Source organism: Salmo trutta, chromosome 23 (genome assembly GCF_901001165.1).
Source record: "Salmo trutta chromosome 23, fSalTru1.1, whole genome shotgun sequence".
Classification (NCBI taxonomy): Eukaryota; Metazoa; Chordata; class Actinopteri; order Salmoniformes; family Salmonidae; genus Salmo; species Salmo trutta.
This window is the reverse complement of record NC_042979.1, coordinates 50,472,509-50,499,229: the sequence shown is the minus strand read 5'-3', so window position 1 is coordinate 50,499,229 and position 26,721 is coordinate 50,472,509. Positions and strand designations below refer to the sequence as shown.

Sequence of the window (26,721 nt, the reverse complement as noted above, 5' to 3'; positions counted from 1 at the left end):
CGTGCCCTCTATCCATCACCTCAACACGTGCCCTTTATCCCATCACCTCAACACGTGCCCTCTATCCATCACCTCAACACGTGCCCTTTATCCCATCACCTCAACACGTGCCCTCTATCCATCACCTCAACACGTGCCCTCAATCCCATCACCTCAACACGTGCCCTCTATCCATCACCTCAACACGTGCCCTTTATCCCATCACCTCAACACGTGCCCTCTATCCATCACCTCAACACGTGCCCTTTATCCCATCACCTCAACACGTGCCCTCTATCCATCACCTCAACACGTGCCCTTTATCCCATCACCTCAACACGTGCCCTCTATCCATCACCTCAACACGTGCCCTCTATCCATCACCTGAACACGTGCCCTCTATCCCACTAATGTTAATTTATCTAGCTAATTATACTACTCATCGAGGCCTTTTAAAATTTGAAGTCAAGTCGTCTACGTTACGTCTATGTTAACGTAGATAAAAAGGGAATACATTGACTTATTTGGTTACAGTGACTGAAGGCCCTATTGAACTAGCTAGCTACCTACCTACTTACATACCTACCTACCAACAATCCCTACACTTCACACTGAACCTCCTAACACATCTACATGGCACCTCCAAGGTAAACATCAAATCAAATGCAATTTTATTTCTCACATGCGCCAAATAAAACAGGTGTAGAACTTACAGTGAAATGTTTTCTTACAAGCCCGTAACCAACAATGTAGTTTTAAGAAAATACCTAAAAAAATAGTAAGAGATAAGATTAAGAAATTATTAAAGAGCAGCAGTAAATAACAATAGCGGGCTTTATACAGGGTGTGCCAGTACAGAGTCAATGTGCGGGGGCAGTGGTGTTGAGGTAATTGAGGTAATATGTACATGTTGGTAGTTATTAAAGTAACTATCCATAGATAATAACAGAGAGTAGCAGCAGCGTTCCGGTGGGGAGGGGGGGGGGGTCAATGCAAATAGCCTGGGTAGCTATTTGATTAGCTGTTCAGGAGTCTTATGGCTTGGGGGGTAGAAGCTATTTAGGAGCCTTTTGGACCTAGACCTGGCGCTCCAGTACCGCTTGCCATGAGGCAGCCGAGAGAACAGTCTATGACTGGGGTGGCTGGGGTCTTTGACAATTCTTAGGGCCTTCTTCTGACACCGCCTGGTATAGAGGTCCTGGATGGCAGGAAGCTTGGCCCTGGTGATGTACTGGGCCGTACGCACTACCCTCTGTAGCGCCTTGCGGTCGGAGGCCGAGCAGTTGCCATACCAGACAGTGATGCAACCTGACAAGATTCTCTCAATGGTGCAGCTGTAAAACGTTTTGAGGATCTGAGGACCCATGCACAATCTTTTCAGTCTCCTGAGGGGGAATAGGTTTTGTCGTGCCCTCTTCATGACTGTCTTGGTGTGCTTGGACAGTGTTTAGTTTGTTGGTGATGTGTAGGCCAAGGAACTTGAAGCTCTCAACCTGCTCCACTGCAGCCCCGTCGATGAGAGTGGGGGCGTGCTCAGTCCTCCTTTTTCTGTAGTCCACAATCATCTCCTTTGTCTTGATCACGTTGAGGGAGAGGTTGTTGTCCTGGCAACACACTGCCAGGTCTCTGACCTCCTCCCTATAGGCTGTCTCATCATTGTCGGTGATCAGGGCTAACACTGTTGTGTCATCAGTAAACTTAATGATGGTGTTGGAGTCGTGCCTGGCCATGCGGTTATGAGTGAACAGGGAGCACAGAAGGAGACTGAGCACGCACCCCTGAGGGGCCCCCATGTTGAGGATCAGTGTGGAGTACATGTTGTTACTTACCTTTACCACCTGCGGGCGGCCTGTAAGGAAGTTCATGATCCATTTGCTGGGGGAGGTGTTTAGTCCCAGGATCCTTAGCTTATTGATCAGCTTTGAGATTACTATGTGTTAAACGCTGAGCTGTAGTAGTCAATGAATAGCATTCTCACATAGGTGTTCCTTCTGTCCAGGTGGGAAAGGGCAGTGTAGAGTGCAATAGAGATTGCATCATCTGTGGATCTGTCGGTGTAGTATGCAAATTGGAGTGGGTCTAGGTTTTCTGGGGTAATGGTGTTGATGTGAGCCATGACCAGCCTTTCAAAGCACTTCATGGCTACGGACTGGTTGGTCAACGCATGCTCGGTGTACACATCCTGGTAATCTGGTACTGTGGCCTTATGAATGTTGACCTGTTTAATTGTCTTACTCACATCGGCTGTGGAGAGAGTGATCACACAGTCGTCCGGAACAGCTGATGCTCTCATGCATGTTTTAGTATTACTTGCCTAGAAGCGAACATAGAAATTATTTAGCTCGTCGGGTAGGCTTGTGTTACTGGGCAGCTCTCGGTTGTGCGTGCCTTTGTAGTCCGAAATAGTTTGCAGGGCCTGCCACGTCCGATAAGCATTGGAACTGGTGTAGTACGATTCAATCTTAGTCCTGTATTGATGCTTTGCCTGTTTGATGGTTTGTCGGAGGGCATAGCGGGATTTCTTGTAAGCTTCCAGGTTAGAGTCCCGCACCTTGAAAGCGGCAGCTCTAGTCTTTAGCACAGTGCGAATGTTGCCTTTTATCCATGGCTTCTGGTTGGGGTATGTACATACAGTCACTGTAGGGACGACGTCCTCGATGCACTTATTGATAAAGCCAGTAGCTAATGTGGTGTTCTCCTCAATGCCATCGAACGAATCCCAGAACATATTCCAGTCTGTGCTAGCAAAATAGTCCTGTAGTTTAGCATCTGCTTCATCTGATCACTTTTTTATAGACTGAGTCAGTGGTGCTTCCTGTTTCCATTTTTGCTCATAAGCAGTAATCAGGAGGATATAATTATGGTCAGAATTCCCAAATGGAGTGCGAGGGAGAGCTTTGTATGCATCTCTGTGTGTGGAGTAAAGGTGGTCTAGATTTGTTTTCCATCTGGTTGCACATTTAACATGCTGATAGAAATTAGGTAAAATGGATTTAAGTTTCCCTGCATTAAAGTCCCCGGCCTCTAGGAGCGCCGCCTCTGGATGAGCATTTTCCTGTTTGCTTATGGCGATATACAGCTCATTGAGTGTGGTTTTAGTGCCAGCATCGGTCTGTGGTGGTATGTAGACCACTACAAAAAATTCAGGTGGAAACTCTGTAGGTAAATAGTGTGGTCTACATCTTATCATGAGATACTCTACCTCAGATGAGCAAAACCTCAAGACTTCTTTAGATATCGTGCACCAGCTGTTGTTTACATAAATGCATAGGCCCCCACCCCGTGTCTTACCAGAGGCTGCTGTTCTGTTCTGCCGATAGAGTGTATAACCTGCCAGCTGTATGTTCTTAATGTCGTCGTTCGTCCACGACTCCGTAAAGCATCTTTTTGGTCATAAGAGACGGTAGCAGCAACATTATGTACAAAACAAGTCATGAAACACGCAGAAAAAAAATTAGCATGGTTGGTTAAGAACCAATAAGATGGCAGCCTTCCCCTCCGGCGCCATTTTACGTATCATGCATTGCCATTTTACGTATCATACAACATGCATCTGACTGCTAAACAGACTATCAGATATCTCACTAAACAACACCTACTGCCTCTGCTGTCTAAGTGTATAACCCCCTGGAGCTTTGTGCTACATCTCCTCCACCTCTCTAAGTGTATAACCCCCTGGAGCTTTGTGCTACATCTCCTCCACCTCTCTAAGTGTATAACCCCCTGGAGCTTTGTGCTACATCTCCTCCACCTCTCTAAGTGTATAACCCCCTGGAGCTTTGTGCCACATCTCCTCCACCTCTCCGTGACTCACGAGACACATCAGGTTGACATCTGCTGTACTCAGCTTCAGTATTCTACTGGTGCTCTATGTCCGTGACACCAGATGCTGTTCTCAGCTTCAGTATTCTACTGGTGCTCTATGTCCGTGACATCAGATGCTGTACTCAGCTTCAGTATTCTACTGGTGCTCTATGTCCGTGACACCAGATGCTGTACTCAGCTTCAGTATTCTACTGGTGCTCCATGTCAGACAGTGACACATAATCTAACGTCAGCTAGCTAGGCTAATTAAGGCTGCATTGCATGCATTTTGTCAACCAAGAGTAAAACATAACAACGTCTCCATTCAGAATATACAGTAGCAGCCTACCTGCTCTTGGTCGTTGTAGCCCATCCTTCTCCTTTACTTCTAATTTCATCATTCTAATTCCGTCTTCCATTGATTAGATGTCTCCTAACGTTAAACACATTCTGCCTCTACAGAATCCAGGAGAGGGTTAAACACAGTCTGCCTCTACAGAATCCAGGAGAGGGTTAAACACAGTATATTCTGCCTCTAGCAAAATCCAGGAATGGGTTTTAACACAGTCTATTCTGCCTCCAGGAATTCCAGGAGAGGGTTAAACAGTCTATTCTGCCTCCAGAAATTCCAGGAGAGCGTTAAACAGTCTATTCTGCCTCCAGGAATTCCAGGAGAGGGTTAAACCAACATTAGCAGATATACTGTACATCATCATGTTTCTTTGTGACTGTGAGAAAGCGTTCTGTATTCTTGTCATCTTCCTGTTGTGTTGTAGGAGATGATTCATATATTTAGGTTGTGTCTGGTTGTTGTTGTGTCTCCATCAGACAACATGGTTCAGTGCAGCAATCTGCTGTTACCTGAGATGCTGTTCATTGATCTGAATTTAGACTGTGCTGTGATGCTCAGCATTTGTGCAGGAGGGTGTGGGACATTTCAGTTCTTATTTCTGATTGGCTTATCAACGTAGTGATAAATCTATGTGTTCCAGGGTTCTGAGGGTTCCGTGCTCAAGCCTTTGAAGATATAAAGTGAGTCAGCTATGAGCCAAGGCGCAAGGCGAGGAGAGAGGAGGGAGGAGAGGGGAGAGGGGAGAAGAGTGGAGAGGGGAGGGGAGGGAGGAGGGAGGAGAGGGGAGAGGGGAGGGAAGGAGGAGGGAGGAGGGAGGAGGAGGGAGGAGGGAGGAGGGAGGAGAGGGGAGGAGGGAGGAAAGGGGAGGAGGGAGGAGGGAGGAGAGGGGAGGAGGGAGGAGAGGGGAGGAGGGAGGAGGGAGGAGAGGGGAGGGGAGGAGGAGAGGGGAGGAAGGATGAGAGGGGAGGAGGGAGGAGGAGGGAGGAGAGGGGAGGACGGAGGAGAGGGAAGAGATTGTAGCGCCAGGCCCCTCCAATCCCTTCTCTCCTCCTCGTGACAAATGCCAGCCATGATGTGTGTGTGTGTGTGTGTGTGTGTGTGTGTGTGTGTGTGTGTGTGTCTCACCCATGATGAAGAGAATGATAATGAAGTCATAGACCACTGAGTTAGTGTGTGCACCCTAAATGGCACCCTATTCCCTACGTAATTCTTTGGGCCGAAATCAAAAGTAGTGCACTATGCAGGGAGTATGGTACAGTACCATGTGGGACACACAGTGTCAGAGCTGAGCTGCTCCCACTCTACTGCCTCAAAAAGAATACAGGTTTTGTATCAAGAAACAGAACTTCACGATTTCTATAATTATCCACAATTTAGATGTTGGATTGGACTGCTGTATTCAGAGATTGCTATTACTATTACTATCCAGCAAATAAATATTACTACTACTATCCTGTAGAAATATATTACTACTACTATCCAGTAGAAATATATTACTACTACTATACTGTAGAAATATATTACTCTTTCTATCCTGTATAAATATATTACTATTACTATCCTGTAGAAATATATTACTATTACTATCCTGTAGAAATATATTACTAACACAACTACTATCTTCTAGAAATATATACCTATTATATTACTATCCTGTTGAAATATATTACTATTACTATCCTGTAGAAATATATTACTATTACTATAATGCATAAATATATTACTATTACTATACTGTATAAATATATTACTATAACTATTACTATAATATAGAAATATATTACTATTACTATCCTGTAGACATGATTACTATTACTATCCTGTATAAATATATTACTATTACTATCCTGAATAAATATATTACTATTACTATACTGTATAAATATATTACTATAATGTATTACTATTACTATCCTGAATAAATATATTACTATTACTCTCCTGTATAAATATATTACTATTACTATCTTGTATAAATATATTACTATTACCAGTCTGTAGAAATGTATTACTATTATTATCCTGCTGAAATATATTTATATTACTATCCTGAAGAAATGTATTACTATTACTATCCTGTAGTCATGTATAACTATTACTATCCTGCATAAATATATTACTATTACTATACTGTATAAATATATTACTATTACTATCCTGTATAAATATATTACTATAATATATTACTATTACTATACTATTGAACTATATTACTATTAATATCCAGTAGAAATATATTACTATTCTGCAAAAATATATTAAAATTTCTATCCTATCGACGTACGATCCTGTATAATATATTACTATTACTATCCTGTATAAATATATTACTATTACTATTACTATACTCTAGAAATATATTACTTTAACTATTACTATACTCTTGAACTATATTACTATTACTATCCTGTATAAATATATTACTACTACTATCCTGTATAAATATATTACTATTACTATCCAGTAGAAATATATTACCATTACTATACTTTTGAACTATATTACTATTATTATCCAGTAGAAATATATTACTATTTCTATCCTGTATAAATATATTACTCTAACTATTACTATACTATTGAACTGTATTACTATTACTATCCTGTATAAATATATTACTATTTCTATCCTGTATTAATATATTACTATAATATATTACTATTACTATACTATTGAACTATATTACTATTACTATCCTGTATAAATATATTACTATTTATATCCTGTATAAATATATTACTATAATATATTACTATTACTATACTATTGAACTATATTACTATTAATATCCAGTAGAAATATATTACTATTTCTATCCTGTATAAATATATTACTCTAACTATTACTATGCTATTGAACTATATTACTATTTCTATCCTATATAAATATATTACTACTTCTATCCTGTATAAATATATTACTATAATATATGACTATTACTATACTATACTCTAAAAATATATTACTATTAATATCCAGTAGAAATAAATTACTATTTCTATCCTGTAGTCATGTATTTCTATTAGTATCCTGTAGAAATGTAATATTATTACTAGTACATTCCAGGATAAATATATTACTATTACTGTCATGTAGAAATATCGGCCTGAGAACCTTCTAGATCCACATAACTCACCTTGCACTACCGACTAAAGCTCGAGAAACGGTTTATAATATTTCAGAGCTCTAGGTCTGACGGTTCGAACGCCGATAACTATTGCAGGCTCTGTGTGTCTGTAAACTCCACACCAGGTGACTCCATATTGGCTGTGTGTGAGTTCAGAAAATCACAGAAAATCACAGATCAGTAGGAGAACAGAGACCTGGAGGGGGTTACAGTGAGATTAGTAGGAGAACAGAGACCTGGAGGGGGGTTACAGTGAGATTAATAGGAGAACAGAGACCTGGAGGGGGTTACAGTGAGATTAGTAGGAGAACAGAGACCTGGAGGGGGGTTACAGTGAGATTAGTAGGAGAACAGAGACCTGGAGGGGGTTACAGTGAGATTAGTAGGAGAACAGAGACCTGGAGGGGGGTTGCAGTGAGATTAGTAGGAGAACAGAGACCTGGAGGGGGGTTACAGTGAGATTAGTAGGAGAACAGAGACCTGGAGGGGGGTTACAGTGAGATTAATAGGAGAACAGAGATCTGGAGGGGGGTTACAGTGAGATTAGTAGGAGAACAGAGACCTGGAGGGGGGTTACAGTGAGATTAGTAGGAAAACAGAGACCTGGAGGGGGGTTACAGTGAGATTAGTAGGAGAACAGAGACCTGGAGGGGGGTTACAGTGAGATTAGTAGGAGAACAGAGACCTGGAGGGGGGTTACAGTGAGATTAGTAGGAGAACAGAGACCTGGAGGGGGGTTATAGTGAGATTAGTAGGAGAACAGAGACCTGGAGGGGGGTTACAGTGAGATTAGTAGGAGAACAGAGACCTGGAGGGGGGTTATAGTGAGATTAATAGGAGAACAGAGACCTGGAGGGGGGTTACAGTGAGATTAGTAGGAGAACAGAGACCTGGAGGGGGATTACATTGAGATTAGTAGGAGAACAGAGACCTGGAGGAGGGGGGTTACAGTGAGATTAGTAGGAGAACAGAGACCTGGAGGGGGGTTACAGTGAGATTAGTAGGAGAACAGAGACCTGGGGGGGTTACAGTGAGATTAGTAGGAGAACAGAGACCTGGAGGGGGGTTACAGTGAGATTAGTAGGAGAACAGAGACCTGGAGGGGGGTTACAGTGAGATTATTAATCGAAATCAGACGTCAAGTGTGAAGTGTGGTGATCCATCGCCAGGGTATTAGTTTATCAAGGTGTTAAGTTTAGCTTGGGTGGACAAGTGACAGTGACAGTACTGATTTCAAATGAGGAGATGGACAGGTGAAAGAGGAGATGGACAGGTGAGAGAGGAGATGGACAGGTGAGATTGGAGATGGACAGGTAGGATTGGAGATGGACAGGTGAGATTGGAGATGGACAGGTAGGATTGGAGATGGACAGGTGAGATTGGAGATGGACAGGTGAGATTGGAGATGGACAGGTGAGAGAGGAGATGAACAGGTGAGATTGGAGATGGACAGGTGAGAGAGGGAGAAAAGAGAATCTCCATTTAGCAGAAACAAGTAGCCCTGTTCCACCACCATGACGACCAGATGCTCTCGGAATGTGAAACATGTAGTCAGATGAAGAGAGAGCAGCCGGAGCAGCAGAGTTTTCTGGGGTGATCAGATGAAGAGAGAGCAGCCGGAGCAGCAGAGTTATCTGGGGGGATCAGATGAAGAGAGAGCAGCCGGAGCAGCAGAGTTCTCTGGGGTGATCAGATGAAGAGAGAGCAGCCGGAGCAGCAGAGTTCTCTGGGGTGATCAGACGAAGAGAGAGCAGCTGGAGCAGCAGAGTTCTCTGGGGTGATCAGATGATGAGAGAGCAGCCGGAGCAGCAGAGTTCTCTGGGGTGATCAGATGATGAGAGAGCAGCCGGAGCAGCAGAGTTCTCTGGGGTGATCAGATGAAGAGAGAGCAGCCTGAGCAGCAGAGTTCTCTGGGGTGATCCATGCTTCCGTCTGGACCAAAAAGTCAAGGGACTGAAGGGCAGCATAGACTGAGAAGAACTTGACGTTCTTGACCTCAGATCTGCAGTTCCAAACACCGCCAGAGACCAGGAATTCCACATGGGTTGTGCAAGTAGGGTACACTAAATTAGAATTGTTGTAGCCAAGGGCTGGGGAGCGTCTGTAAAGGCCTACATAAAGTTAGTGGCTAGGGAGCGTCTGTAAAGGCCTACATAAAGTTAGCGGCTGGGGAGCGTCTGTAAAGGCCTGCATAAAGTTAGCGGCTGGGGAGCGTCTGTAAAGGCCTACATAAAGTTAGCGGCTGGGGAGCGTCTGTAAAGGCCTACATAAAGTTAGTGGCTGGGGAGCGTCTGTAAAGGTCTACATAAAGTTAGCGGCTGGGGAGCGTCTGTAAAGGCCTACATAAAGTTAGCGGCTGGGGAGCGTCTGTAAAGGCCTACATAAAGTTAGCGGCTAGGGAGCGTCTGTAAAGGCCTACATAAAGTTAGCGGCTAGGGAGCGTCTGTAAAGGCCTACATAAAGTTAGCGGCTAGGGAGCGTCTGTAAAGGCCTACATAAAGTTAGCGGCTGGGGAGCGTCTGTAAAGGCCTACATAAAGTTAGCAGCTGGGGAGCGTCTGTAAAGGCCTACATAAAGTTAGCGGCTAGGGAGCGTCTGTAAAGGCCTACATAAAGTTAGCGGCTAGGGAGCGTCTGTAAAGGCCTACATAAAGTTAGCGGCTGTAAGCTGAAGGTTGCAACACCATGGTTTTACTCCACATAAGGTCCTCATACTGTAGATACCGCTCCAGTCTCTGTATCTGTATCTGTCTGTGTGTCTGTGTGTGTGTGTGTGTGTGTCTGTGTGTGTCTGTGTGTGTGTGTGTTCATGTGGCTATGTCTGTGTGTGTGTGTGTGTGTTTGCTTGTGTCTGTGTGTCTCTGAGTGTGTGTGTGTGTGTGTGTGTGTGTCGGTGTGTGTGTGTGCTTGTGTCTGTGTGTCTCTGAGTGTGTGTGTGTGTGTGTGTGTGTTTGTGTGTGTGTGTGTGTGTGTGTGGACAGCCACTAGCATGGGTGGATGCAGTACAGAATTGTTAGCCCTGTGCAAACAGTTTTCAATTACACAGAGCCACGGTTTCGACACACGTACACACACACTGCCGCGGTTCACGGCCTCACAGCTCTCTTTCAATGAGTCATTGAGCTTAGCTGTTTACACCCTGACCATCTGTAAATAAGGTTATGTTGTTTTTGAGTACAGCAGCTCTCTGTTCTGCTCTTACCTTCAGGAGGTCGTTACTGTACGCTACAGTCGGTAAACAAGGAGGTCTGTACTGGAGGACTGTACGCTACAGTCGATAAACCAGGAGGTCTGTACAGGAGGACTCTGTACGCTACAGTCGATAAACCAGGAGGTCTGTACAGGAGGACTCTGTACGCTACAGTCGATAAACCAGGAGGTCTGTACAGGAGGACTCTGTACGCTACAGTCGGTAAACCAGGAGGTCTGTAATGGAGGACTCTGTACGCTACAGTCGGTAAACCAGGAGGTCTGTACAGGAGGACTCTGTACGCTACAGTCGATAAACCAGGAGGTCTGTACTGGAGGACTCTGTACGCTACAGTCGATAAACCAGGAGGTCTGTACAGGAGGACTCTGTACGCTACAGTCGATAAACCAGGAGGTCTGTACTGGAGGACTCTGTACGCTACAGTCGATAAACCAGGAGGTCTGTACAGGAGGACTCTGTACGCTACAGTCGATAAACCAGGAGGTCTGTACTGGAGGACTCTGTACGCTACAGTCGATAAACCAGGAGGTCTGTACAGGAGGACTCTGTACGCTACAGTCGATAAACCAGGAGGTCTGTACTGGAGGACTCTGTACGCTACAGTCGATAAACCAGGAGGTCTGTACTGGAGGACTCTGTACGCTACAGTCGATAAACCTGGAGGTCTGTACTGGAGGACTCTGTACGCTACAGTCGACAAACCAGGAGGTGTGTACAGGAGGACTCTATGACATAATTTACAAGGTCTAAAAAACACCTTAATTTAACAATATAAAATATATATTTAACCTTTATTTAACTAGGCAAGTCAGTTAAGAACACATTTTTACTTACAATGATGTAAATCGACCAAACCTGGGCCAATTGTGCGCCGACCTATGGGACTCCAATCACGGCCGGATGTGATACAGCCTGGATTTGAAACAGGGACTGTAGCGATGTCTCTTGCACTGAAATGCAGTGTTTTTGTCCGCTGCACCACTCGGGAGCCCAAAATATACTGTGCATTCAGAAAGTATTCAGACCCCTTGGCTATTTCCACATTTTGATATACATTTTTGCTAATTTATAAACATAAAAAAAACAGTAAGACCATATTTACATAAGTATTCAGACCCTTTGCAATGAGACTTGAAATTGAGCTCAGGTGCATCCTGTTTCCAATTATCATAATTGTTTACATACACCTTAGCCAAATATAGTTTTCAACAATTGCTGACATTTAATCCTAGTAAAGATTCCCTGTCTTAGGTCACTTTATTTTAAGAATGTGAAAAGTCAGAATAATAGTAGAGAGAATGATTTATTTCAGCTTTTATTTCTTTCATCACATTCCCAGTCGGTCAGAAGTTTACATACACTCAATTCATATTTGATAGCATTGCCTATAAATTGTTTAACTTGGGTCAAATGTCTTGGTAGCCATCCATATGCTTCCCAAAATAAGTTGGGTGAATTTTGGCCCATTCTTCCTGACAGAGATGGTGTAACTATGTCAGGTTTGTAGGCCTCCTCGCTCTTACACATTTTTTTTCAGTTCTGCCCATAAATGTTCTATGGAATTGAGGTCAGGGCTTTGTGGCCACTCCAATGGCCACTTGATGGCCACTCCAATACCTTGACTTTGTTGTCCTTAAGCCATTTTTCGACAACTGTGGAAGTATGCTTGGGGTCATTGTCCATAGAGAAGACCCATTTGCGACCAAGCTTTAACTTCCTGACTGATGTCTTAAGTTTTTGTTTTAATATATCCACATAATTTTCCTTCCTCATGAAGCCATCTATTTTGTGAAGTGCACCAGACCCTCCTGCAGCAAAGCACCCCCACAACATGATGATGCCACCCCCGTGCTTCACGGTTGGTATGGTGTTCTTCGGCTTGCAAGCTTCCCCTTTTTTCCTCCAAACATAACGATGGTCATTATGGCCAAACAGTTCTGTTTGTTTCATCAGACCAGAGAACATTTCTGCAAAAAGTACGATCTTTGTCCCCATGTGCAGTTGCAAACCGTAGTCTGGCTTTTTTTATGGTGGTTTTGGAACAGTTGCTTCTTCCTTGCTGAGCGGCCTTTCAGGTTATGTCGATATCGGACTTGTTTTACTGTGGATATAGATACTTTTGTACCTGTTTCCTCCAGCATCTTCACAAGGTCATTTGATGTTCTGGGATTGATTTGCACTTTTTACGTTCATCTCTGGGAGACAGAACGCGTCTCCTTCCTGAGCAGTATAACGGATGCGTGGTCCCATGGTGTTTATACTTGCATACTATTGTTTGTACAGATGAATGTGGTACCTTCAGGCATTTGGAAAATGCTCCCAAGGATGAACCAGACTTGTGGAGGTCTACAATTTTTTCTGACGTCTTGGCTGATTTCTTTTGATTTTCCCATGATGTTAAGCAAAGAGGCACTGAGTTTGAAGGTAGGTCTTGAAATACATCCACAGGTACACCTCCAATTGACTCAGATGATGTCAATTAGCCTATCAGAAGCTTCTAAAGCCATGACATCGTTTTCTGGAATTTTCCAAGCTGTTTAAAGGCACAGTCAACTTATTGTGTGTAAACTTCTGACCCACTAGAATTGTGTTACTGTGAATTATAAGTGAAATAATCTGTCTGTAAACAATTGTTGGAAAAATTACACGTGTCATGCACAAAGTAGATGTCCTAACCGACTTGCCAAACTATAGTTTGTTAATAAGAAATTTGTTGAGTGGTTGAAAAACGAGTTTTAATGACTCCAACCTAAGTATGTAAACTTCCGACTTCAACTGTAGATATTATGTAGGCTGGTGTCTAGAGATATTATATAGCCTGGTGTCTAGAGATATATAGATATTATGTAGCCTTGTGTCTAGAGATATATATATATATTATGATGTAATCCGGTGTCAAGAGATTGTTATTTTATTTTTTTATTGTTATTTTTTTCATTTCACCTTTATTTAACCAGGTAGGCCAGTTGAGAACAAGTCCTTTATTTAACCAGGTAGGCCAGTAGAGAACAAGTCCTTTATTTAACCAGGTAGGCCAGTTGAGAACAAGTCCTTTATTTAACCAGGTAGGCCAGTTGAGAACAAGTTCTCATTTACAACTGCGACCTGGCCAAGATAAAGCAAAGCGACACAAACAACAGAGTTACACATGGGATAAACAAACATACAGTCAATAACACAATAGGAAAAAAGCATCTATATACAGTGTGTGCAAATGGCATGAGGTGGTAAGACAATAAATAGGCCATAGTAGCAAAGTAATTACAATTTAGCAGATTAACACTGGAGTGATAGATGAGCAGATGATGATGAGCAGATGATGGTGTGTGAGTAGTGATACTGGTGTGCAAAAGAGCAGCAAAGTAAATAAAAACAATATGGGGATGAGGTAGGTAGATTGGGTGGGCTATTTACAGATGGACTATGTACAGCTGCAGCGTTCGGTTAGCTGCTCAGATAGCTGATGTTTAAAGTTAGTGAGGGAAATGTGTATATATATATAAATATATATAATATGTAGGTTGGTGTCTAGAAATATGTAGATATTATTGTAACGGCTGTTGTGAGAGAGTAGACCAAGGTGCAGCGGAGTTAGTGTTCATCATTGAATATTTAATAGACGAAAGAACACTATACAAAAAATAAGAAAACCGACAGCCAAACAGTCCTGTCAGGTGCAAAACACTAACAGAAACAATTACCCACAAAACCCCAACGGAAAAACAGGCACTTATGTGTGACTCCCAATCAGCAACAAAACTCTACAGCTGCGCCTGATTGGAAGCCACATGGCCAAAATCAACAAAACAAACCAACATAGAAAAAGAGCATAGAACGCCCACCCAATGTAACACCCTGGCCTAACCAAAATAAAGAACAAAAAAAACCTCTCTATGGCCAGGGCGTTACAGTACCACCCCCCCCCCCCCCCCCCCACAAGGTGCGGACTCCGGCCGCAAAACCTGACTCTGAAGGGGAGGGTCTGGGTGGACCTTCTACGGCGGCGGCTCAGGTGCGGGACATGGCCTCTGCTCTACCCTCGGCGTCGCCCTCTTAGGTGGCGCACCTGGCCGCACCGAAGGTCTGGTGGGCGACCCTGACTGCACCCGGCTGGCGGGTGGTGATAGCTGCGCCCGGCAGCGATGGCTGCGCCCGGCTGGCGGGCGACCCTGGTTGCGCCCGGCTGGCAGGCGGCGATGGCTGCTGCGCCCAGCTGGCGGGCGTCCCTGGCTGCTCCGGCGGCACTGACCCAGGATTCACCAGGCTGAGGAGACATGTAAGAGACCTGGCCCTAGGCGCAGGCACAGGACTCACCGGGCTGGCGAGCGGCTCTGACTGCTCTGGACAGGCGGGCGGCTCTGGTGGCTCCGGACAGGCGGGCGGCTCTGGCGGCTCCGGACTGGCGGGCGGCTCTGGCGGCTCCGGACTGGCGGGCGGCTCCGGACTGGCGGGCGGCTCCGGACTGGCGGGCGGCTCCGGACTGGCGGGCGGCTCCGGACTGGCGGGCGGCTCCGGACTGGCGGGCGGCTCTGGCGGCTCCGGACTGGCGGGCAGCTCTGGCGGCTCCGGACTGGCGGGCAGCTCTGGCCTGGCGAGACCCACTGGAGGCCTAGTCCTGGGAGGCGGCACAGGAGAGACCAGGATGGGGAGACCCACTGGAGGCCTGGTCCGTTGAGACGGCACAGGAGAGACCAGGATGGGGAGACCCACTGGAGGCCTGGTCCGTGGAGGAGGCACAGGCTTAACCAGGATGGGGAGACCCACTGGAGGCCTGGTCCGTGGAAGCGGTACAGGAGAGACCAGGATGGGGAGACCCACTGGAGGCCTGGTCCGTGGAGCAGGCACAGGAGAGACCAGGATGGGGAGACCCACTGGAGGCCTGGTCCGTGGAGGAGGCACAGGCTTAACCAGGATGGGGAGACCCACTGGAGGCCTGGTCCGTGGAAGCGGTACAGGAGAGACCAGGATGGGGAGACCCACTGGAGGCCTGGTCCATGGAGCAGGCACAGGACTGATCAGGATGGGGAGACCCACTGGAGGCCTGGTTCTTTGGAAGCGGCACAGGAGGGACCAGGATGGGGAGACCCACTGGAGGCCTGGTCCGTGGAGCAGGCACAGGACTGACCAGTATGGGGAGACCCACTGGAGGCCAGGTCCGTGGAGGCGGCACAGGATTCACCAGGCTGGGGAGACATGCAGGAGGCCTGGTTCTGGGCGCAGGCACAGGATAGACCGGGTCCTGAAGACGCACTGGAGGTCTAGAGCGCACGGCCTGCACAACCCGTCCTGGCTCGATGCCCAATCTCCCCTGGCAGATGTTAGGAGCTGGGATGTAACGCAGCGGGCTCTCCACGGGTACTGGGGACACCGTGCGCTTTACTGCATAACACGGTGCCAGACCAGTACTACGTTGCCTCCTGTAAGCACGGGGAGCTGGCTCAGGTCTCCATCCTTACTCTGCCACACTCCCCGTGTGCCCCCCAAAATGTTTTTTGGGCTGCCTCTCGGGCTCTACCTGCCTCCCAGGCAGGTTGTCACAGTGGTCCAGCAATTGCTCCCATGTCCAGTCAATCCTTGACTCCAACACCTCCAGCGACCAGGATGCCATCTCCTCCCGAGCGCGCTGCTTCCTATAGTCCTCCTTGACTTCCATCTGCCCTCTTCTCCGCTGCTTGGTCTTTTTGTGGTGGGTAATTCTGTAACGGCTGTCGTGAGAGAGAGTAGACCAAGGTGCAGCGGAGATAGTGTTCATCTTAATAGACGAAAGAACACTATACAAAAAAAATAAGAAAACCGACAGCCAAACAGTCCCGTCAGGTGCAAAACACTAACAGAAACAATTACCCACAAAACCCCAATGGAAAAACAGGCACTTATGTGTGACACCCAATCAGCAACAACACTCTACAGCTGTGCCTGATTGGAAGCCACATGGCCAAAATCAACAAAACAAACCAACATAGAAAAAGAGCATAGAACACCCACTCAATGTAACACCCTGGCCTAACCAAAATAAAGAACAAAAAACCCCTCTCTATGGCCAGGGCGTTACAATTATGTAGACTGGTGTCTAGAGATATATAGATAATATGTAGACTGGTGTCTAGAGATATGTAGATAATATTTAGCCTGGTGTCTAGAGATATATAGATATTATGTAGACTGGTGTCTAGAAATATGTAGATATTATGTAGCCTGGTGTCTAGAGATATATAGATATTATGTAGACTGGTGTCTAGGGATATGTAGATATTATGTAGACTGGTGTCTAGAAATATATAGATATTATGTAACCTGGTGTCTAGAGATATATAGATATTATGTAGACTGGTGTCTAGAGATATGTAGATATTATGTAGACTGGCGTCTAGAGATATATATATATATATATATAATATGTAGACTGGTGTCTAGAGATATGTAGATAATATTTAGCCTGGTGTCTAGAGATATATAGATATTATGTAGACTGGTGTCTAGAAATATGTAGATATTATGTAGCCTGGTGTCTAGAGATATATAGATATTATGTAGACTGGTGTCTAGAAATATGTAGATATTATGTAGACTGGTGTCTAGAGATATATAGATATTATGTAGACTGGTGTCTAGAGATATATAGATATTATGTAGACTGGTGTCTAGAGATATGTAGATATTATGTAGACTGGTGTCTAGAGATATGTAGATATTATGTAGACTGGTGTCTAGAAATATGTAGATATTATGTAGACTGGTGTCTAGAGATATATATATATATATATATAATATGTAGACTGGTGTCTAGAGATATATAGATATTACATAGACTGGTGTCTAGAGATATATAACCCGGGTGGCTCAGTTGGTAGAGCATGGTGTTTGCAACACCAGGGTTGTGGGTTCGATTCCCATGGGGGGCCAGTACGGAGAAAAAAATTTATGAAATGTATGCATTCACTACTGTAAGTCGCTCTGGATAAGAGCGTCTGCTAAATGACTAAAATGTAATGTAAATGTCTATATAATATGTAGGCTGGTGTCTAGAGAAATATAAATATTATGTAGCCTGGTGTCTAGAGATATATAAATATTATGTAGGCTGGTTTCTAGAGATATATAGATATTATGTAGCCTGGTGTCTAGAGATACATCAATCGTTTTGAACAGTTATAACAGCTCTCTATGAACACCCATAGACCACATAATGTGGCTGGACTTTATAACAGACACCACTTCACAGTCACACCAAAGACTCCAGCAAAGGAACCCGATGACTCTGTGCTTGGCAGTCAGCAGAGAGAGTTTGGGGTTAAGGCCCTAGTGCCCTGCCCGGGGGTGTACTCCTTCAAACTGCCTCTCACTACAGAAACAGGAGATAGACTAGTGTCCTGTCCAGGGGGTGTACTGTACATCAAGCTTCCTCACTACAGAAGCAAGAGGCCCATTCTGGCCCGGACAAGGTTACTTACTTACTGCACAGCTCCTAATACACAGCCATACTGTAGATATTAACATCCATCCATTATGAAAATGTCTTATTTCTGACAGTTGAAGATAGGAAGGAAGGCAGCATGAACCCGTATCAGAGATGTGCAGACGGGGGATAAAAATGGATTGTTAGTGAATACGCCTCCCTCCAATTCTCTCCTCCACTCCTCCCACATCCTCTCCTCCTCTCTTCCTCCCATATCCTCTCCTCCTCTCCACCTTTTCTCTTCTCCTCCTCAAATCAAATCAAATCAAATGTATTTATATAGCCCTTCGTACATCAGCTGATATCTCAAAGTGCTGTACAGAAACCCAGCCTAAAACCCCAAACAGCAAGCAATGCATGTGAAAGAAGCACGGTGGCTAGGAAAAACTCCCTAGGAAAAACTCCCTAGAAAGGCCAAAACCTAGGAAGAAACCTAGAGAGGAACCAGGCTATGAGGGGTGGCCAGTCCTCTTCTGGCTGTGCCGGGTGGATATTATAACAGAACATGGTCAAGATGTTAAAATGTTCATAGATGACCAGCATGGTCAAATAATAATAATCATAGTAGTTGTCGAGGGTGCAACAAGCACGTCCGGTGAACAGGTCAGGGTTCCATAGCCGCAGACAGAACAGTTGAAACTGGAGCAGCAGCACGGCCAGGTGGACTGGGGACAGCAAGGAGTCATCATGCCAGGTAGTCCTGAGGCATGGTCCTAGGGCTCAGGTCCTCCGAGAGAAAGAAAGAAAGAGAGAAAGAGAGAATTAGAGAGAGCATATTTAAATTCACACAGGACACCAGATAAGACAAGAGAAATACTCCAGATGTAACAGACTGACCCTAGCCCCCCGACACATAAACTACTGCAGCATAAATACTGGAGGCTGAGACAAGAGGGATCAGAAGACACTGTGGCCCCATCCGATGATACCCCCGGACAGGGCCAAACAGGCAGGATATAACCCAGCCCACTTTGCCAAAGCACAGCCCCCACACCACTAGAGTGATGTCTCCAACCACCAACTTACCGTCCTAAGACAAGGCCGAGTATAGCCCACAAAGATCTCCGCCACGGCACAACCCAAGGGGGGGCGCCAACCCAGACGCCAATCCTCTCCTCCTCTCCTCCTCTCCTCTTCTGATCCTTTCTTCCTCTCCTCCTCCTCTCCTCCTCTGATCCTTTCTTCCTCTCCTCCTCCTCTCCTCTGATCCTTTCTTCCTCTCCTCCTCCTCTCCTCCTCTGATCCTTTCTTCCTCTCCTCCTCCTCTCCTCCTCTGATCCTTTCTTCCTCTCCTCCTCTCCTCCTCTCATTCTCTCCTCCTCTCCTCCTCTCCTCCTCTCCTCCTCCCATTCTTTCTTCCTCTCTTCCTCCTCTCCTCCTCTCCTCCTCTGATCCTTTCTTCCTCTCCTCCTCCTCCTCCTCTCCTCTTCTCCTCATTTCCTCCTCCCATCCTCTCCCCCTCTCATTCTGTTCTCCTCTCATTCGCTCCTCTTCCTGTCCTCCCTTCTTCCCATCCTCCCTTGCATTATGTGATGCACCATACCAAAACATCTCCCTGAAGGATTCAATGGGATTTCCAGCAGGGTGAAACACACCTGCTGGTGCACGAAATCTAAGGAAGTCTCTAGATTTTGCTCGCCTGAAGTAGAGTATATTGTGATAAATTACACGCCACACTACTTGCCAAGAGAGTTTTCAGCTATACTTTTCGTGGCTGTTTATTTACCACCACAGACAGATGCTGGCACTGAGACCGCACTCAGTCAGCTGTATAAGGAAATAAGCAAACTGGAAACCACTCACCCAGAGGCGGCGCTCCTAGTGGCTGGAGACTTTAATGCAGGGAAACTTAAATCAGTTCTACCAAATTTCCATCAACATTTTAAATGTGCAACCAGAGGAAAAATAATTATAGATCACCTGTACTCCACACACAGAGACGCGTACAAAGCTCTCCCTCGCCCTCCATTTGGTAAATCTGACCACAACTCTATCCTCCTGATTCCTGCTTACAAGCTAAAATTAAAGCAGGAAGCACCAGTGACTCGGTCTATAATAAAGTGATCAGATGAAGCAGATGCTAAACTACAGGACTGTTTTGTTATCACAGACTGGAACATGTTCCGGGATTCTTCCGATGGCATTGAGGAGTACAACACATCAGTCACTGGCTTTATCAATAAGTGCATCGAGGACGTCGTCCCCACAGTGACTGTACGTACATACCCCAACCAGAAGCCATGGATTACAGGCAACATTCGAACTGAGCTAAAGGGTAGAGCTAAAGCTTTCAAGGTGCGGGACTCTAACCTGGAAGCTTACAAGAAATCCTGCTATGCCCTGCGACGAACCATCAAACAGGTAAAGCGTCAATATAGGGCTAAGATTGAATCATACTACACCGGCTCCGACGCTCGTCTTATGTGGCAGGGCTTGCAAACTATTACAGACTACAAAGGGAAGCACAGCTGCGAGCTGCCCAGTGACACGAGCCTACCAGACGAGCTAAATCACTTCTATGCTCGCTTCGAGGCAAGCAACACTGAGGCATGCATGAGAGCATCAGCTGTTCCGGACAACTGTGTGATCACGCTCTCCGTAGCTGACGTGAGTAAGACCTTTAACCTCTCTAGGGTATGTGGGACGAAATCGTCCCACCTACTCAACAGCCAGTGGAATCCCCTGGCGCGTTATTCAAATACCTTAGAAATGCAATTACTTCAATTTCTCAAACATATGACTATTTTACACCATTTTAAAGACAAGACTCTCGTTAATCTAACCACACTGTCCGATTTCAAAAAGGCTTTACAACGAAAGCAAAACATTAGATTATGTCAGCAGAGTACCCAGCCAGAAATAATCAGACACCCATTTTTCAAGCTAGCATATAATGTCACATAAACCCAAAGCACAGCTAAATGCAGCACTAACCTTTGATGATCTTCATCAGATGACAATCCTAGGACATTATGTTATACAATACATGCATGTTTTGTTCAATCAAGTTCATATTTATATCAAAAAACAGCTTTTTACATTAGCATGTGACGTTCAGAACTAGCATACCCACCGCAAACTGCCGGTGAATTTACTAAATTACTCACGATAAACGTTCACAAAAAACATAACAATTATTTTAAGAATTATAGATACAGAACTCCTTTATGCAATCGCTATGTCCGATTTTAAAATAGCTTGCCGCCTTCTGAGAGCCTTTGGGAGCAGTAGGAAGTGTCACGTTACAGCAGAGATCCTCAGTTTTCAATAAAGAGAGTGTAGAAGACCAAGAAATGGTCAGAGGCCACTTCCTGTAAGGAATCTTCTCAGGTTTTTGCCTGCCATATGTTCTGTTATACTCACAGACACCATTCAAACAGTTTTAGAAACTTTAGGGTGTTTTCTATCCAAAGTCAATAATTTTATGCATATTCTAGTTTCTGGGCAGTAGTAATAACCAGATTAAATCGGGTACGTTTTTTATCCGGCCGTGCAAATACTGCCCCCTACCCTAGAGAGGTTAAACAGGACAACATACACAAGGCTGCGGGGCCAGACGGATTACCAGGACGTGTGCTCCGGGCATGTGCTGACCAACTGGCAGGTGTCTTCACTGACATGTTCAACATGTCCCTGATTGAGTCTGTAATATCAACATGTTTCAAGCAGACCATCATAGTCCCTGTGCCCAAGAACACAAAGGCAACCTGCCTAAATGACTACAGACCCACTCACATCCGTAGCCATGAAGTGCTTTGAAAGGCTGGTCATGGCTCACGTTAACACCATCATCCCAGAAACACTAGACCCTCTCCAATTTGCATACAGCCCAAACAGATCCACATATTATGCAATCTCTATTGCACTCCACACTGCCCTTTCCCACCTGGACAAAAGGAACATTTATGTGAGAACGCTATTCATTGACTAGAGCTCAGCATTCAACACCATAGTACCCTCAAAGCTCATCACTAAGCTAAGGACCCTGGGACTAAACACCTCCCTCTGCAACTGGATCCTGGACTTCCTGACGGGCCGCCCCCAGGTGGTGAGGGTAGGTAGCAACACATCTGCCATGCTGATCCTCAACACTGGAGCTCCCCAGGGGGTGTGTGCTGTCCCCTCCTGTACTCCCTGTTCACCCACGACTACATGGCCAGGCACGCCTCCAACACCATCATTAAGTTTGCCGATGACACAATAGCGGTAGGCCTGATCACCAACAACGACGAGACCGCCTATAGTGAGGAAGTCAGAGACCTGGCCGGGTGGTGCCAGGACAACAACCTCTCCCTCAACGTAACCAAGACTAAGGAGATGATTGTGGACTACAGGAAAAGGAGGACCGAGCACACCCCTATTCTCATCGACGGGACTGTCGTGGAGCAGGTTGAGAGCTTCTAGTTCCTTGGTGTCCACATCATCAACAAACTAGAATGGTCCAAACACACCAAGACAGTCGTGAAGAGGGCACGACAAAGCCTATTCCCCCTCAGGAAACTAAAAAGATTTGGCATGGTTCCTCAGACCCTCAAAAGGTTCTACAGCTGCAACATCGAGAGCATCCTGACTGGTTGCATCACTGCCTGGTACAGGAATTGCTCGGCCACCGATCGCAAGGCACTACAGAGGGTAGTGCGTACGGCCCAGTACATCACTGGGGCAAAGCTGCCTGCCATCCAGGACCTCTACACCAGGCGGTGTCAGAGGAATGCCATAAAAACTGTCAAAGACCCCAGCCACCCCAGTCATAGACTGTTCTCTCTACTACCGCATGGCAAGCGGTACTGGAGTGCCAAGTGTAGGACCAAAAGGCTTCTCAACAGCTTTAACCCCAAGCCATAAGACTCCTGAACAGGTAATCAAATGGTTACCTGGACTATTTGCATTGTGTGCACCCCCAACCCCCCTTTTACGCTGCTGCTACTCTCTGTTTATCTTATATGCATTGTCACTTTAACTATACATTCACGTACATACTACCTCAATTGGGCCGACCAACCAGTGCTCCAGCCCATTGGCTAACCGGGCTATCTGCATTGTGTCCCACCACCCACCAACCCCTCTTTTACGCTACTGCTACTCTCTGTTCATCATATATGCATAGTCACTTTAACCATATCTACATGTACATACTACCTCAATCAGCCTGACTAACCGGTGTCTGTATATAGCCTCTCTACTGTTATAGCCTCGCTACTGTATATAGCCTGTCTTTTTACTGTTGTTTTATTTCTTTACCTACCTATTGCTCACCTAATACCTTTATTGCACTATTGGTTAGAGCCTGTAAGTAAGCATTTCACTTTAAGTTCTACACCTGTTGTATTCGGCGCACGTGACAAATAAACTTTGATTTGATTTGACCTATTCAGTATCTAGGAGACATAAAGAATGAATAAATATCTGGACGATGACTCTTAGTGGAGATATTATAATGAGAAGGAGATAACCCTGAGCCTGCATTATGTGACAGATCCTCAGCTGTCACATATCTAGGGTATTGTTACTGCTATGATGGGATAAATGCCATGTCGTATAGCTTGACAGAGAGACAGAGAGAGAGAGAGGGAGACAGAGATAGAGAAAGTGAGAGAGACAGACATTGTCTCCTAAATGGCACCCTTTTCCCTATATAGTGCACTACACCTTATAGGCCCTGGTCAAAAGTAGTCCACAACACCCTATAGGACCTGGTCTAAAGTAGTGCACTAAGTGGGGAAGAAGGGGCCATTTGGGCAGATAGACATTTTAAAGAGCAGACAGAGATCACCTCTACTTCTAGATGTATTAAATAAATATGAAGTGTCAACCAGAGGGATCACCTAGATATACAAACACAAACTTCTAGATATATTAAATAAATATGAAGTGATCACCTAGATATACGAACACAAACTTCTAGATATATTAAATAAATCACCATGACACTCTGGATGTTGTATTGTAGATATGTGGTAGTAGTGGTCTGAGGTAACACACTAAATGTATTGTAGATATGTGGTAGTAGTGGTCTGAGGTAACACACTAAATGTATTGTAGATATGTGGTAGTAGTGGTCTGAGGTAACACACTAAATGTATTGTAGATATGTGGTAGTAGTGGTCTGAGGTAACACACTAAATGTATTGTAGATATGTGGTAGTAGTGGTCTGAGGTAACACACTAAATGTATTGTAGATATGTGGTAGTAGTGGTCTGAGGTAACACGCTTAATGTATTGTAGATATGTGGTCTGAGGTAACACACTAAATGTATTGTGAAAAGTGTAATGTCATGTAATTTTTTTAATTGAATATAACTGCTTTCATTTTGCTAGACCCCAGGAAGAGTATCTGCTGCCTTGGCAGGAACTAATGGGGATCAATAATAAACCCCAGGAAGAGTAGCTGCTGCCTTGGCAGGAACTAATGGGGATCCATAATAAACCCCAGGAAGAGTATCTGCTGCCTTGGCAGGAACTAATGGGGATCCATAATAAACCCCAGGAAGAGTAGCTGCTGCCTTGGCAGGAACTAATGGGGATCCATAATAAACCCCAGGAAGAGTAGCTGCTGCCTTGACAGGAACTAATGGGGATCCATAATAAACCCCAGGAAGAGTAGCTGCTGCCTTGGCAGGAACTAATGGGGATCCATAATAAACCCCAGGAAGAGTAGCTGCTGCCTTGGCAGGAACTAATGGGGATCCATAATAAACCCCAGGAAGAGTAGCTGCTGCCTTGACAGGAACTAATGGGGATCCATAATAAACCCCAGGAAGAGTAGCTGCTGCCTTGACAGGAACTAATGGGGATCCATAATGAACCCCAGGAAGAGTAGCCGCTGCCTTGGCAGGAACTAATGGGGATCCATAATAAACCCCAGGAAGAGTAGCCGCTGCCTTGGCAGGAACTAATGGGGATCCATAATAAACCCCAGGAAGAGTAGCTGCTGCCTTGGCAGGAACTAATGGGTATCCATAATAAACCCCAGGAAGAGTAGCTGCTGCCTTGGCAGGAACTAATGGCGATCCAGAGCCAGTAATTCACCAAATAGGGCATAGGGAACCATTTGGAACACAACTCAGGCAAAACAGACCATAGTCGATGCAGGCATTAGAAAGCCAGTACACCTGGTCTGTTTCATATGGCTCCGTGAAGCCAGTTCCTTCTGCAGACTGGATGAGATCCTATCATTATAGTATTATGGGAACTGTAGTGATACCTGGAAGTAGTTTGAATCGGTATTATCTGCCAAACATCAAACTAAAATAGAAGTAGCTATTTTTACTTATAATTTATATTTTGAAATACTCTGTCTCTCTTCGTTGCTTTTACATAAACAGAAAAGTTTCAATTCAAGAAAAGTCAGAACAAAATTTAATTTAATCTCCATCTCTTTAAAGGTCCAATGCAGACATATTTAGCTCAATATCAAATCAACAATGAAGTACCTTAGTGTTTTTTTTTTCTTCAGTTAAAATGGTCAAAAAGAAACAAAAATAGCTTCTTGGCAAAGAGCAACTTCTCAAGCAATAATTTAGCTAGGACTGTCTGGGAGTGGTCTGAGTGAGGACTGGAGAACTGAAAACTAGCTGTTATTGGCAGAGAGGAACTCTTTCTTATTGGTCAATTAACTAATTTACCGCCTGGTGTTGTCACCATTCTGGTGGGAAGCTGCTATAGACCACGAAGTGCTAACAGTCAGTATCTGGATAATATGTGTGAAATGCTTGATAATGTATGTGATATCAACAGAGAGGTATATTTTCTAAGTAATTTAAATATTGACTGGCTTCATCAAGCTGCCCACGCAAGAGAAAGCTTTAAACTGTAACCAGTGCCTGTAACCTGGTTCAGGTTATTAATCAACCTACCAGGGTATTTACAAACAGCACAGGAATTAAATCATCAACATGTATTGATCACATCTTTACTAATGCTGCAGAAATCTGCTCTAAAACGGTATACAAATCCATAGGATGTAGTGATCACAATATAGCAGCCATATCTAGGAAAACCAACGTTCCAAAGGCTGGGCCTAATATAGTGTAAAAGAGGTCATTCAAGAGGTTTTGTAGTGATTCATATGTTGATGATGTGAAGAATATTTGTCTATCTGTGGTGTGTAATGAGGAGCAACCAGACACTGCACTTGACACATTTATGAAACTACTTATCCCAGTTACTAATAAGCACTCATTAAGAAAATGACTGTAAAAACTGTTAAATCCCCGTGGATTGATGAGGAATTAAACATTGGTTGAGAGGGATGAGGCAAAAGGAATGGGAAATAAGTCTGGCTGCACAACCGATGGGAAACGTACTGCAAATTGAGAAATCATGTGACTAAACTGAATAAAAAGAAGAAGAACCTATGAAACAAATGTAAATTATATAAAGAATGATTGTTAAAAGCTTTTAACATTTTGGGGAAAAAGGCAAACTCAGCTCCATCATTCATTTAATCAGATGGCTCATTCATTACAAAACCCACTGATATTGCCAACTACTTTAATTATGTTTTTATTGGCAAGATTAGCATATTTAGAAATTACATGTCAGCAATAAATGCAAACACTACACATCCAATAATATCTGACCCAATTATGAAAGACAAGCATTTTAATTTTGAATTCCGTAAAGTCAGTGTGGAAGAGGTGAAGAATGTATTGTTGTCTATCAACAATGACAAGCCACCGGGGTCTGACAATACGGATAGAAAGTTACTGAGGATGATAGCAGACGGTATTGCCACTTCTATTTGCCATCTTCAGTCTAAGAGAGTGTGTGCCCTCAGGCCTGGAGGGAAG

General features: G+C 44.6%; 1 protein-coding gene across 3 annotated transcripts in view; it reads left to right on the top strand.

Annotated features, from left to right (window-relative positions):
• Positions 1 to 26,721, top strand: part of LOC115160200 (ciliary neurotrophic factor receptor subunit alpha-like) — a 277,461-nt gene that overhangs the window by 66,973 nt on the left and 183,767 nt on the right. The window contains exon 1 of one of the 3 annotated variants that reach the window (XM_029710595.1): positions 10,696 to 11,180. The exons of the other annotated variants lie outside the window; for them this stretch is intronic. The gene's annotated coding sequence lies outside the window, so the exon portion shown is untranslated. Of the gene's footprint in view, positions 1 to 10,695; positions 11,181 to 26,721 lie in introns of those variants that run through there. 3 annotated transcript variants of the gene reach the window in all.